The sequence below is a fragment of the Crinia signifera genome, chromosome 5 (genome assembly GCF_055691185.1).
Source record: "Crinia signifera chromosome 5, ASM5569118v1, whole genome shotgun sequence".
Classification (NCBI taxonomy): domain Eukaryota; kingdom Metazoa; phylum Chordata; class Amphibia; order Anura; family Myobatrachidae; genus Crinia; species Crinia signifera.
Window position 1 is genome coordinate 29367137 of NC_139221.1, and position 13783 is coordinate 29380919.

Genomic DNA, 13783 nt, shown 5'->3' on the forward strand with positions numbered 1-13783 from the left:
CGATTGACCCCAGAACCTACAAAGGCAGAAGGTCAAATATACATGAGAGATAATGGCAGCGCCGCAGAGATTTACTAATTACATTTCTGCTGGGTTTAGATAATAGTGGCATAAATGCAATGAATTACATGTTACACGCAAACAAAAATTCTGGTCTTACAGACATTGAACGCAATAGGAGCTTATTTACAACAGCACATAAAGATGCAGGGGGATACGGTCATTGGGTCTACAGTATGGGTCTACAGTATGCTGGTGGACAAGCATTGGGTTGACACCGTTAGGTCGACATGGGGATATGTCGACATGGGTTTAGATCAACAGGTCATTAGGTCAACACAAGCATTAGGTCGACCGTCAAAAGGTCGACATGGGGTTTTTCACAGTTTTTTGAGCCGACATGTGCCGACAGGCGGTAATTCATGCCCTATCATCCACTAGGGCACGGTGGGAGAATAAAATAGTGTGCCAAGTGCAGCGAGGCACCATGCCCAAAGCATAGCGAGCAAAGTGCTGCACTGGAAACTGTGTCCATGTCGACTGTGTCGACATCCGGGTAAAAAAACAGTGAAAAACCCCATGTTGACATTTTGACTGTCGACCTACTCAATGTTGACCCAATGCTTGTGTCGACCTATTGACCTGTCGACCTAAACCCATGTCGACCTAGACCCATGTCGACCGTGCCCCATGTCGACAGAACCATGTTGACTTTTCCCCATGTCGACATGAGGGTGTTGACCTAATGCTTGTCGACCAACATACTGTAGACCAAACGATCCAGGTTTTGAAAGATGCAGGTTTTGTGCCACCATCAACCCCAAATTGCGCAATTCCTCCTAGATTTCCACCAATATGCAGCGACTTGTGGAGCAAACGGATGTGAACGCAGATGAGCAATGTTTGCCGGCCAGCAGACGTATTTGGGAGGGCGTCCTTGCTTAACGTAGAGCAGGAGCTTCGTCTATTTTTGCAGATGAATTTAAAAGGGTATGGTTATACGGTCGACAGAAGAAAGGTTGGCAGTATTGGCCGACAGGATCGATACAAGCAATATCTCGACATGGGGGAAGTCAATATGGGTTTTCATGTTTTTTTGTCTAGGTCAACATACGTCGACATGGACACCGTATAAGTGTACCTTCATCCCCTTGCCATGCTTCAGGCACACTATGAAAAACTCATGTTGACCTTTTTATGTCAACGACTGTTGACCTTTTTATTGTCGACCTAATGACATCCTATTTAAAAACAAAGTTCTGTTTGGGGATTCAAATGTTGTAAAGCCGCCAAAAAAGTAGGGATTCTCTACATTATGAGAGTTTAGATTGACGTGAAGAGGGTTTCTTTTGTCCCTTCTCTTGGTAAACATTGTGCTGGGACTTTTTGTCTTCCCAGCAGTTTCTGTGTAGTTTATCTCCCGGTATGCTCCTATAAGATTAACTGTTTCCCTAGCATTACTACCTAGTAGGACATCTTCCTCTCCCAGCACATACTTCACTAGGATTTCGGGTTTTGCTGGCCCTTTGAAATGAACACGAAATCCTAGTCATGTTTCAATGTGGTTTTAAAAGGGAACAGGGGCTGGGGAACGGGTGTGTGTGATTGGCATCTTTAGATAAAGGAACGGTAGCAGAAGCTGGTTATATTAGCAGAGCCCAGGAAGCAGGTAGTCTAAAGGTGCTGGGAGGTACGCTGGCATATTCCCGAAAACTGCAGATGATAGGGCATTATGTATGGACCCACCCTGTTGTGAAAGTGCAGAGGCCGTGTGGTCAGGACCCTGAGTCATTTGCTGGAGATGTTTACCTCAGATCCTAGCAAGGACCAAGGTAAACTAAGGTAACCTTCGTCATCATTCATGATGGGGGCGGATACCACAAGGATGCGAATGGATATTACTGTGTAACATCCGTTCCCAAGCCCTGCATGCGAATGCACCTTGTGAATGGGTGGCAGCTGGCCATCATTCGCAAGGCGGGTTTGGTTGACTCGCAAGGGAGCGAATTCGCATCTGATCGCGTCAACCAGAACAACCCCCATAGTGTACTACGGTTTTAATGACACATAAAACAACCTAACATCAATTCTAAAATACAATATAGTTCCCGAATATCGATTTAATGATATGGCAGTGATGGAAGCAATAATATGGTAAAAGTGAAGGCAATCCGTGACTGGTAAAACTGAAACAATTACTGACAGGGCTGAAACTGGCATGCAGTTCTAAAGTGCTCTAGTGCAATGTCCCTGGGCAATCACAGCTTTCCAACACCCTCCGTCATTGAGTCCCAGCTGTCACTCGTTTCCCTGCACCAATGCGTTTCAACTCTGTCACTGGAGTCTTTTTCAAGGTCACCTGTCTCCAAGGTTTGATTACCACCCCCCAATCCTAGTCCTAATGTTAATGGTACTGTAACGGAATGCTAGCCTTATTGGCAAATATAAAGCTAAACCTAATCTTCCTGGATATGTTGCCATTTTGCAGGTGTTGAAATCATCAATGTTGACCTTTGCACCTCCACGCATCGGAATCGAATGTAGAAATAGACTTTGAAGCACAGTCTATATCTGCTATCTCAGAATGAGGGCCACGCTGTTCAATGCAGCATGGCCCCCGCTCCCCACATCGAGCTGTCCCTCCCTCCCTGCCAGCCAATGACGGCAACCCGAATCAAATCGATATTGGCAGCCGCAGGATTGGCCCATGTGCACTGGCGTAACTATAGTCCCGCAGCCCCTGGGGTGGCGGGGAGGCGCTAGGCAGGTGTGGGCGCTTGGGGGGTCTGCGGGACTATAGTTACCGCCTGGTCCCGGCTCCCGACTCCTACCCTCCCCCCTCCTTACCCCATTGCCGTCGGCGCCGCTGCCTCTAACCCGACACGCAGATCTGTGTCGGGTGACGGGCGGTCCTCGGCTCCGGCTGCAGTGCTAATATAATAAGAGACACTCAGAAAATGGCTGCCCCCATAATGCTGTATGGGGGCAGCCATTTTCCGAGTGTCTGTTATTATTTTAGCACTGCAGCCGGAGCCGGGGACCACCCGACACAGGTCTGGGTGTCGGGTTAGAGGCAGAAGCGCCGGCGGCAATGGGGACAGGTAAGGAGGGGGTTAATATTTCGGGGGGGGGGGGGCACCCGAAATGTCCGGCAGGGGGGTGCAAAAAAAGTAGTTACGCCTCTGCCCATGTGGCCACAGCATTAACAGTGAGGGTAACTAATGATCGGCAGCCTGAATCACTGTGCATGTAGGTTGCTACAATACATAAAGGGCCAGGAAGAGTTAGGAAAATAACCAGTTAGACCTGTCCATGAGGGATGCTGCCAGGGGAATAGAACGACAGCTGAGGACGGGAGTGACACAGAGCTCAATCACAGCGGCCCTGGTGATAAACCACCAACTGGGTTTATCTTGTGGGAGAAGAGGGGGATTTAATAACGCAGATATACTTTCTCTGGAGACGTTGTGAGCAGTAAATTGAAAACATTCACAGGAAATAGTTTTTAGAACATTCAGGTGGTAATATAAATATAGTAACAAAGACTCTTCCATTACTGTCCTCATTCTCATGTAAATAAAAATGTAAGTATACTAAACGATACAGACACAGACACTAAATGCCAGTGGAGAGTCTGCATCACAGGAGAATAATTTGTTGGCTCATTTTCAGTTGGACGTATGATAGATTTGAAAATTCTGTGCCTGTGTAACAATATACACATATATCATGACTTGTGCCCCCCTGGCACCATGAATGGGGATGTGTAAGGGCTGGCAACTGTAGGCTGAGTATTGTAAGTCAAGGGAAAATATATATGTAATATATAATCGGGCGCAAGTGGTTAATTAAATAATTAATATAAGAAACAATATATTAAATGGCAGCTCCCAATGGATTCCCAGCAGGGGATCCAATGAAACAAAATCTAGGGAATATAATTATTCTAATCAAATAATTATAGAGAGCGCACTGAATTAAGCACAAATATTTATTAAAAAACAATAGATGAAAAGCTCATATAAACGATCACAATTATTTAATAAAATATAACAATAAAATCAATATGATATAAAATAGTTATAGACCACTGGGCAATCACTGATGCCCCACACAATGCTATATGAATAATGTCCAGTTGCTCTTACCCACTAAGGATGATGTTATGTCCAATAGCGGGGAACTTGTAATTGAGTTTAATGAGATATGAGAAGACAAAGTCCATCCAGTAAGTTTATGGAAATATTTGATGTTTGAATGGGGAAAAAAAAAAAAAAAAAAAACGGAGGGGGATTTGTAGAGATGAAAAGGTGACTCGCAGAGCAGCCTCGCTGTTGGAAATAGATGTATCTGTGCTACAACCGGCAGATGATGGTAATGAGCCGGGAGCACTCCATAGTGAACCAGCGGCGCGGCTAGGTGTATGTTGGAGAAGTCTGTCTCATCTACCACCGTGACGTTCTGGGGAAGAGAGCCAACGGTGGGAGTGACGGGGTACCTGCCGCACTTGGTCTCGGGGTCTGGAGCGAGTCACACCTCTCGGGGGAGCCTGTGGATGGTAAAGTCCGGGATCGCCGCAGGTCACCCTTCTGCTCACAGGTATCGGCCCCGAGGATAGGAAATAAATCTGGTGATTTGAAGCAAAGTGGTGGGTAAAGGTGAGTGCCGGGTGGTCCTCCCGGTCTTAACGCGTTTCTCCGTCGTGGGATCAGACGGTTTCCTCAGAAGATATGGGAGGGTAACTGGCTGTCCATATTTAAGTGTGAGCTGGCCAATCAAAATGGCCTTCCTTTAATTACAGATCACCTGTGTTCACAGCACACCCTTGATTAGGGTAAGAGCCTGGTTTATTATCACAAATGTCCTTGTAGGAAAGTTTGTTATTTCACTTCTGTTTCTTATTATCAACAACGTTACATTATAAACATATACATTCAAACAATGTGGCATCTTCAAAAGTTGCAATATATCTAATACTTTAACCTTTTATTTAGTTTTCTATTCTTTAAATCTCATTTTATCAACTTCATATATTTCTACCAATTCACATCAGCAGCATGTAGAGCCCGTGGCTCAGTGGTAAAGACATGGACTTCTAGTGAGAGATACCCAGCAGCTCTCGGTTCGAATCTCACCCAGAGAGCACACAGAGTTCCTTATTTTCTAATATATTTGAAAACCTTTATATTTCTTTTTCTTATTAGAGAATAAAATATATATATACAAATATATTACATATATAATTTAACTGGCATGTTATTCTAATGTTCCACATATTCTATTACTATATCTAATATACCTTATCGGTAGCACCCTTGTGCACAGTATGAACCTTTCTCTTTATCTCCCAATAAAGTACAAGCATTTTAATGAATATAGCCTGTATTTGTTAACCTTGGAAAAAAAAAAAAAAAAAAAGGGGGGGGGGGTTACTATACTACAGATCATTAGCTATAACAATCTAAATACATGGGGTTTATATGATATAAAGGCAGATACATCCTGCTTAAGTGGAAGGGCTTAAAATATTGGCTTTATGAAATATTCTATAAAGAACTATATTCAAGTTCTAATATCACAAAAATTATTATAACCTTCACATGAGAGGATTAAGATATTTACTTTATACAGCATTCTATGAGGAACTAAATTCACAAAGTGGTAACATTCACAGGAAGAGGTAGAGGGTATACTAGATATCATATAGTAGAGAGCCTAATATTGGAAGCTATAAGGATAAAGGATCTATTAGTGGACTAAAGGAAGTACTAAATGATTATATATGTTTTCAAACATTGTTTAGTTCAATATTATCGTTGAGGCCGGCAGGAAACAACGTACCCAACGAGAATATCCAGAAAGCCTCACGTGCACATAACCGGTCATACCTGTCGCCCCCTCTGAATGTGGGTTTGACATGTTCGATCACTTGTATTTTTAGAACTGTGCAGTCTCCTTTGTGTTTAATTTTAACGTGTTTCGATAGAGAATGGTTCATGACACCTTTAATTATGTTTCTCCTATGCTCGAGAAATCTCACATTCAGGGTTCTGATAGTGCGGCCTACATATTGAGAGCCACAAATGCAAGTGATCAAATAAATGACATAATTTGTCTGACAGTTCGTGTGACTTTTCATCACATGAGTTGTCCCTGTAACCGTTGATTGGAACATGTCATTAGGTTCTCTGATGTAGTTACAGGTCATGCATTTTACTTTTTTGCACCTATAGCATCCCACCTTCTCGGACACTGTATGTGCATCAGGTACATCAGTACTTTGAAAGTGGCTGGAGGAAAGGATATCTTTCAAAGTTCGATTTTTCTTAAAAATCATTCTAGGTTCTTCTTCCAAATGGGGGGCTAAAATATTATCGCATTTCAAGATTTGATAATTATTTTTAACTATTTCTCTTAATTCTTCTGAATACACATTAAACTTGGATATGAACAGAGGACTATCTGTAAACGAGGCCAACGAAGTTTTTTTATTTTTAGATTCCAAAAGGCTAGGTCTCTCAATCTGAGAGCTTTCTAAAAGTGCCCGTTCTAAAAGTTTTCTAGGGTAGCCCTGTTCTAGAAAGGTTTCTGTCATTTCCCCAGCTTGAATCTCAAACTGAGAATTTTCGGTGCAGTTTCTTCTGACCCTACAGTATTGATTTTTCGGAATGTTGTTTAACCATGGCCTGTAGTGGCAACTTTGATAATTTAGGTATCTCCCACTATCAACCTCTTTTTTATAGGTAGATGTTGTGATGCAGTTGTTTTTAATGGTTACGGCTATATCCAAGAAATTGATTTGAATTTGATCATAAGTGGATGTGAATTTTAAACCCTAAGTGTTATTATTAAGTGACAACAAAAATTCTTGTGCTAAAGTGATGTCCCCTCTCCAAATAAAAAATAAATCGTCTATGTACCTACCATAGCACACCAGGTTCGCCCTATATGGGCCACCCCATATATGTTGTTCCTCGAAGTGGCCCATATACAAGTTGGCAAAACTTGGGGCGAACCTGGTGCCCATGGCGGTACCAAGTGACTGTAAATTCACGGTGGTAGATGAGACAGACTTCTCCAACATACACCTAGCCGCGCCGCTGGTTCACTATGGAGTGCTCCCGGCTCATTACCATCATCTGCCGGTTGTAGCACAGATACATCTATTTCCAACAGCGAGGCTGCTCTGCGAGTCACCTTTTCATCTCTACAAATCCCCCTCCGTTTTTTTTCCCCCCATTCAAACATCAAATATTTCCATAAACTTACTGGATGGACTTTGTCTTCTCATATCTCATTAAACTCAATTACAAGTTCCCCGCTATTGGACATAACATCATCCTTAGTGGGTAAGAGCAACTGGACATTATTCATATAGCATTGTGTGGGGCATCAGTGATTGCCCAGTGGTCTATAACTATTTTATATCATATTGATTTTATTGTTATATTTTATTAAATAATTGTGATCGTTTATATGAGCTTTTCATCTATTGTTTTTTAATAAATATTTGTGCTTAATTCAGTGCGCTCTCTATAATTATTTGATTAGAATAATTATATCCCCTAGAGTATTGTAAGTGTCTGGTCATATAATTCACATACTGTACTTACCCCCTAGCCATTGGAGGGGCATCACCAACTACAGACTCCCGCTGCGCCTGCATGGCAGAACTGGAGAGTTGCCACCACCCTCTATTATATATTTTATTCACTTATTGAGTGCTTAGAGTAGAGTATGGATCTTAGGGTCTAAATGCACACGGTCGACATTGGAAAAAGGTCAACACAATCAAGAGGTGGAGGAAGAAAAGGTCAACACATGAAGAGGTCAGCACGAGTATTTATTGTTTCTTTGATGTCAATGTTGCTGTCCTTCAAGCGCTCCCTCAACACCCACTTCTCCCGACTAGCCTATCCCTCCTCCTCCTAACCTCTTTCGCTCCTCCTATCCTGCCTACCCTACCCCTCCATCCGTTCCTACTTATCCTATTGTTTTTCGTTCGTCCACCCACCTCCTTTTAGTCTGTTAACTCTTATGAGCAGGGCCCTCCTTCCTCACGTACTCACCCTACCTCTTTACCTCACCATCGCTCCTGTCCTGTTCTTCCCTTCCTCTACTTCATCTTCAGTCTCCTCAACAATTTCGACACCTACTTCAGAACAGATGCTGATCTTAGTTCTACCAGCTATACCCCTATTTATGCTGTATTTTATCAACACACCCTGTACGTTACCTTGTCATTTTTTTTGTTGTTTGCTATGTACGGCGCTGCGGACACTTTGTGGTGCCTTATAAATAAACAAACCACTACTAGTGGGCAGTGAGCACGTGGAGCCCCAATTAGTGTACCGCGCACCCTCGCTTCACTTACAACTCTAATATTTAGCCCAGGAAACCCAACATCGATTAAGAGTAATTTTAAATCAGTCAACATAGACTAAAAATCTACCGTCATCAACCAAAAATCCACTTTTATTGTATGTACCGCAAGAAGTCAATTAGAACGTTTTACGTTTTCATGATGCCTTTCTAGTGGATGTATAACAATCACCCCAAATATGAATGTGGTTTTACAATGCACACCCCTATAAAGTACTGACTGATATAATGTCACTAAGCTGTCCCTCTAGTTCATTGGAGAAGAATTGCTTGGAATTAGATGGCTTTAGGTACTCGAGTAGACACTGGTGTTGAAATGCGTCGGTGGAGATACCTGTTCCTTTGTCCTGAGCTGGCATTATCTAATTTCTTCTTATCCATTGGTAGAAATGGCAGTGGTTCATGCAGGGGGGGGGGGGGGTCCGAGTGCCCAGAAACCCTGCTTGACACACTCATTTAAAAAAAAAAAATTATGTAGACCCCATTGCAGCTCGCGATTAAGCCCCACCCATCAAACATTGGCTCCACCCCCTATTGAAACACCTGAAAATCAGGGGGTAGTTCTGAACACAAATCAGGGGTAAATGCAGTTGCAGTATGTTTCCTTGCTGTGTCTACACAGGTGCTGCTGTGATTCCTGCCTGGGTCTCTCCATTCTTCTCTCTCCAAGTTCCCAGTGCTGCTGCTGCCTGTGCAGGTACACCTTCAGCATTGATAGATACACACAGGGCTTAAAGTGGTGCTGGAGACTGAGGTGGGGGAACTCATTTCCCCCTGTCACCTAATTAATGGAGAAACAATTAAATTGCCCCATCATCTACTGGCCGCTGGTGCCAAAAACAATTGAATATGTCCCCTGATATGCTTAAAGTTGTCTAAGCCAACAACAAAATAAAAGTCCTTGGAAGTTGAAAAAAAATTCCTTAACCCCTTCAGTGGCAATCCCGAGAATTTTCCGGGCTGTGCCTCAGTGTCCAGTCTGGCAAGCCGGCTCCCTCCCCTCTGCCGCGCCTCCTCCTCCCCCCTCCCCTCCGGGTTTTCTATTGAAGTCCCCGGCATCGGCTTATGACAAGCCGGCTGCCGGGGACAGGGACAGGGCGCCAGGGCGCAGGTCTGGGCAGCGGCTGATTGACAGTTCAGTGGCGCTACCCGGACCCAGGGAGGCAGTGGTGGGGCTTTTTAAGGGAGCGCTCCCCATAAAAAACTCCCCCAGTGGGGAGAGCTCCCAAAAAAACAAACCCACCACTGAAGGGGTTAATGGCCACAAAGATTTATTATTTTTTCTATTAATCTGCTGTGGATTTTTTCTCGCCGGCGAAACTATTACGGTAAAGTTATACTTTTCTTTCACGTCTTCCTTCCTTCTTTAGTTGGAAGCGAAGAGTGATATCTCCCAGTAGTTTCCTTTAGTGTATTCTATCGTTTAGTCCACCCGTGGCTGAATAAGCCTGTGATTAAATAAAAAATGATCGTACTTGGTGAGAACAGACACAAATACGTATCATGCCTCATCCCTAATACAGGACCGGGTATAGTTCATATGTAACAGATGCTAGTTGCAGCAGCTATTGTGGCCTTGGAAAAGAGTTCAGTCAAGCAAAACATCTTAATTTGATCCAACAATTGATTTTCTCAATCTAATACATGACAACTTGTCATTTTAATTAGTGTTCTTTCCGCTGCAGTGAAGTCTCTTAATATTATTGTTGCATGACTGATTCCTATTTGAATGGTCGCTGAGACAATTCTGAAAAGTATTAAACTAGCAAAGGGTCTTGTTAGTGTTATCCTTAAGCGCTGTAGCAGAATATTGGAAAAAGAATTGACATGCTGTAATTTAGCTCGCAGCCAGGATGCTAAACTAGAGCAGCCAGGAACACTCTTTTAAAAGATAATATTTCACTGTACTTTAGACAACATTGTAGATTGTGTAGCTGTATATTGCTCTTACAGTATACATATCATTTTAAAATCAATATAAATTTTACATTCTGCAACGACGCTTCTTCCTTGTCACAATCCTGCCTAAATCCTGTATACCTGTCCTGTCATGGCTGCTCTCCAGTTCTACGTATTCCAGCCTGCTGCAGCAAGACTGCAATCATGTTTCCTGAGAGACTGTGCAGTGCTAATAATGAACACCTGTGGAATTCCTAGCTGTGTATTACTCCATTGTCTCCGGTCCAGTCCTCTGGTAATTCTCCAGTTCAAAACACCCAGGGTGAGATTTCATAGGATGAGAGATTCAAAAAGTGAGAGATTTGGTAAGAAATCTTCAGTTTTCTTAAAGCGGCAATCGTTTACACTGCAAAACCAGTTTGATTTTGAAGGGTAAATGATTGCTGCTTTAAGAAAACTGGAGATTTCTTACCAAATCTCTCATTTTCTGAATCTCTCATCTTATTAAATGCCACCCTCTGACTCCATTACCTGCTTCATTCTACAGTCTTCTGAATTACTCCATTGTCTTTAGGGTTACCACCTGTGAAGTCCAGGAGCAGAGCATTGTGTACCGAATGCAATGGGTCATGTTGGAGGGTATGCCAGTGTTGTCCTCCAAGTCAGTCTCCAGTGTTGTCCTCCAAGTCCGTCTCCAGTGTTGTCCTTTACAGTATTCCCTTTTCCTTAAGTATAACTCTGACCTTAAAGTATACACCCCTTCTCAAGTATTAATCTGTATGAATACATTTACTACTGTGTGAATAAAATTCCTTTATTGTACCCACTTGCTTCTGTGAACTATTTCCATTGGTATTCAGCTAACCACCTAGGGTATGGGTCATTGGGTTGACCCATGAGTTTATTTTTGTTCCGAATGTTGATGTAGCCAACATTGACACAGTCAAAGTATACCGCGTCCCCTGGCATGGCTAATGCTTTGGGCACGGGGCCTCGCTGCACTTGGCACACTATTCCCGCCAGGGAGGTCTGTCATGGCGGCTGGGAGTGCTGGAAGACGAGTGCCGGAGGCATCGGGGACATCGTTGAGGGGTAAGTATGATGCACTACACACACACACACACTAAAGACACACACGCACAACACCCACTAACACAATCATATACCCACCATCCACGTCATAACCCCATTATTCACGTGGGCGTGGAGTTAATTTTATAAAATGTGGTGAGCGCAGCGAGCCTGAAGCGGCACATGCATAATGGGGGTATGACGTGGATAGTGGGTATATGATCCATTAGGTATTAGAACAGCTCCAGTTACGTAAATTACGTAGTTTACGCAAGTTACTTAATTTGCGTAAGTTACGTCGTTCACGTAGCCAGCATAGTGGTGTATTGGTATTCTCAATACACCACTACGCAAACTATGTAATGGGCGCCCTGCTAATACATAAGTACCATTAATTACTATTCACACAGTAAACAATGTGGAGACTCCCACTTTTAGGAATAACAACAATAATACCGTAAGAGGGTTTGCAATTATTTCAGTGCCACGCATAATATTTCTGTGACTGTTCCATATACATATCTGGATACATTTACAAAGCGACAGTTATTTTATTTTTTTAAACAATTTTTTAAATTGTAATTAAACAATACCATAGATTGTACTACCAGAAGATTGAACATTGCTTTTAGAATTGGCCTCCAGATCAATGGACTTACTATGGGGATTTGGTAATCCCTGGATCAAAAACCACCAGAAAACCTCAGTAAAAGGGCCGTCTAATTGGCCAATCAAAAGGTGAGAAATTGCACCAATTAAAATGAGGGCCATCATGAATTGAATATTTTAATTGAATGTTTTAATCAGTAATACACTGAGAGTACTATGTTCAAATATGGAAATCCAGTTTATTGGTGTATATAAGTGATGTTAACAAATCGACATGCAATTCGAGAATTTTAAGCAATGATAATGTAAATCATCTGGGGTGGATCCGTCACCACACATGGGATAATAATAAAGATCAATTTCAAATTGATCCACATTGACAGAATGATACGGGGACAAAGTTCTATATTTACTTAAGAGTTGATTTTTAATTCAATGTCGATATTGGTCACTGTAAAAAAAAAAAAAAAACAGAAAAAAAATAAAGTCGGCCAGTTCCATTTAATAGCAAAAATCGACCAAAAAATCAAATTCCATCTGATTTTGTATTGGACAAAAAATACCACATGCAAGAAGCTGATGTGTTTTCTCTAATTCTGCTTTGCATACATCTCTGGTGAAGGCGCCGCATCATCGTAACGTAGTGCCACCTGAGCTTATGATTCATTGACAGACACTATGGTAGTCACAGCTGTGACTGTGCATGCTTAGGATGTATGAAATTATGCAAATGCTTCAAGCAGCCCCTAAACAGTACAGAGACGTCCACCAGAGTCATCGCAAAGGCACAGCAACTAGGTACTCATTCCATGTGCATACTCAGATCCTTCCATAATCTGGATCTTCGTCTGTGTTTTGGATCTGGATTGATTTTAGATCTGTATCTTTTTGATAAAAAAATCGGTACTCTTTACTTAGAACGGCGCCCACGATTTTGATCGTGGGCATCGTTAGTAAAAAATCGCAGGCATCGCATGCACTAAAAAATCGGGTGCGATGCGACCGACGCGATGCCCGCGATTTCCCATAGGGAACAATGTTAAATGTCTCAATTGACCCGATTTTCCTGTTCAATGCCTCAATTGACCCGATTTTTCCATAGGAAACAATGTTAAATGGCCCACAGAGGCCAAATAGGCACCCTGAAGTGTGAAATGGCCCCCACAATTGTTAACGCCACCCCACGATCAACGTGAACCCGAAGCGTGGCGAGCGCAGCGGTACGCGTCCTACGACCTTTTCATACCCCCACTATCCACGTCGGCGCGGAGTTGAGAATAGAAAGTGTGGCGAGCGCAGCGAGCCACCGAGCCCGAAGCGTGGCGAGCGCAGCAAGCCCCGCGAGGGGACGCGGACAGCTGTGAAGCCCGTGAGGGGACGCGGATACCTGTGAAGGTATCCGCGTCCCCTCGCGGGGCTCGCTTCGCTCTCCACGCTTCGGGTTCACGTTGATCGTGGGGTGGCGTTAACAATTGGGGTGGCCATTTCACACTTCAGGGTGCCTATTTGGCCCATTTAACATTGTTTCCTATGGAAAAATCGGGTCAATTGAGGCATTGAACAGGAAAATCGGGTCAATTGAGACATTTAACATTGTTCCCTATGAGAAATCGCGGGCATCGCGTCGGTCGCATCGCACCAGATTTTTTAGTGCATGCGATGGCCGCGATGGCCGCGATGGGCGCCCTTCTAGGTAAAGAGTACATAAAAATCATAAAAACGGTACTCTTTACCTAGAAGGGCGCCCATCGCGGCCATCGCATGCACTAAAAAATCGGGTGCGATGCGACCGACGCGATGCCCGCGATTTCCCATAGGGAAC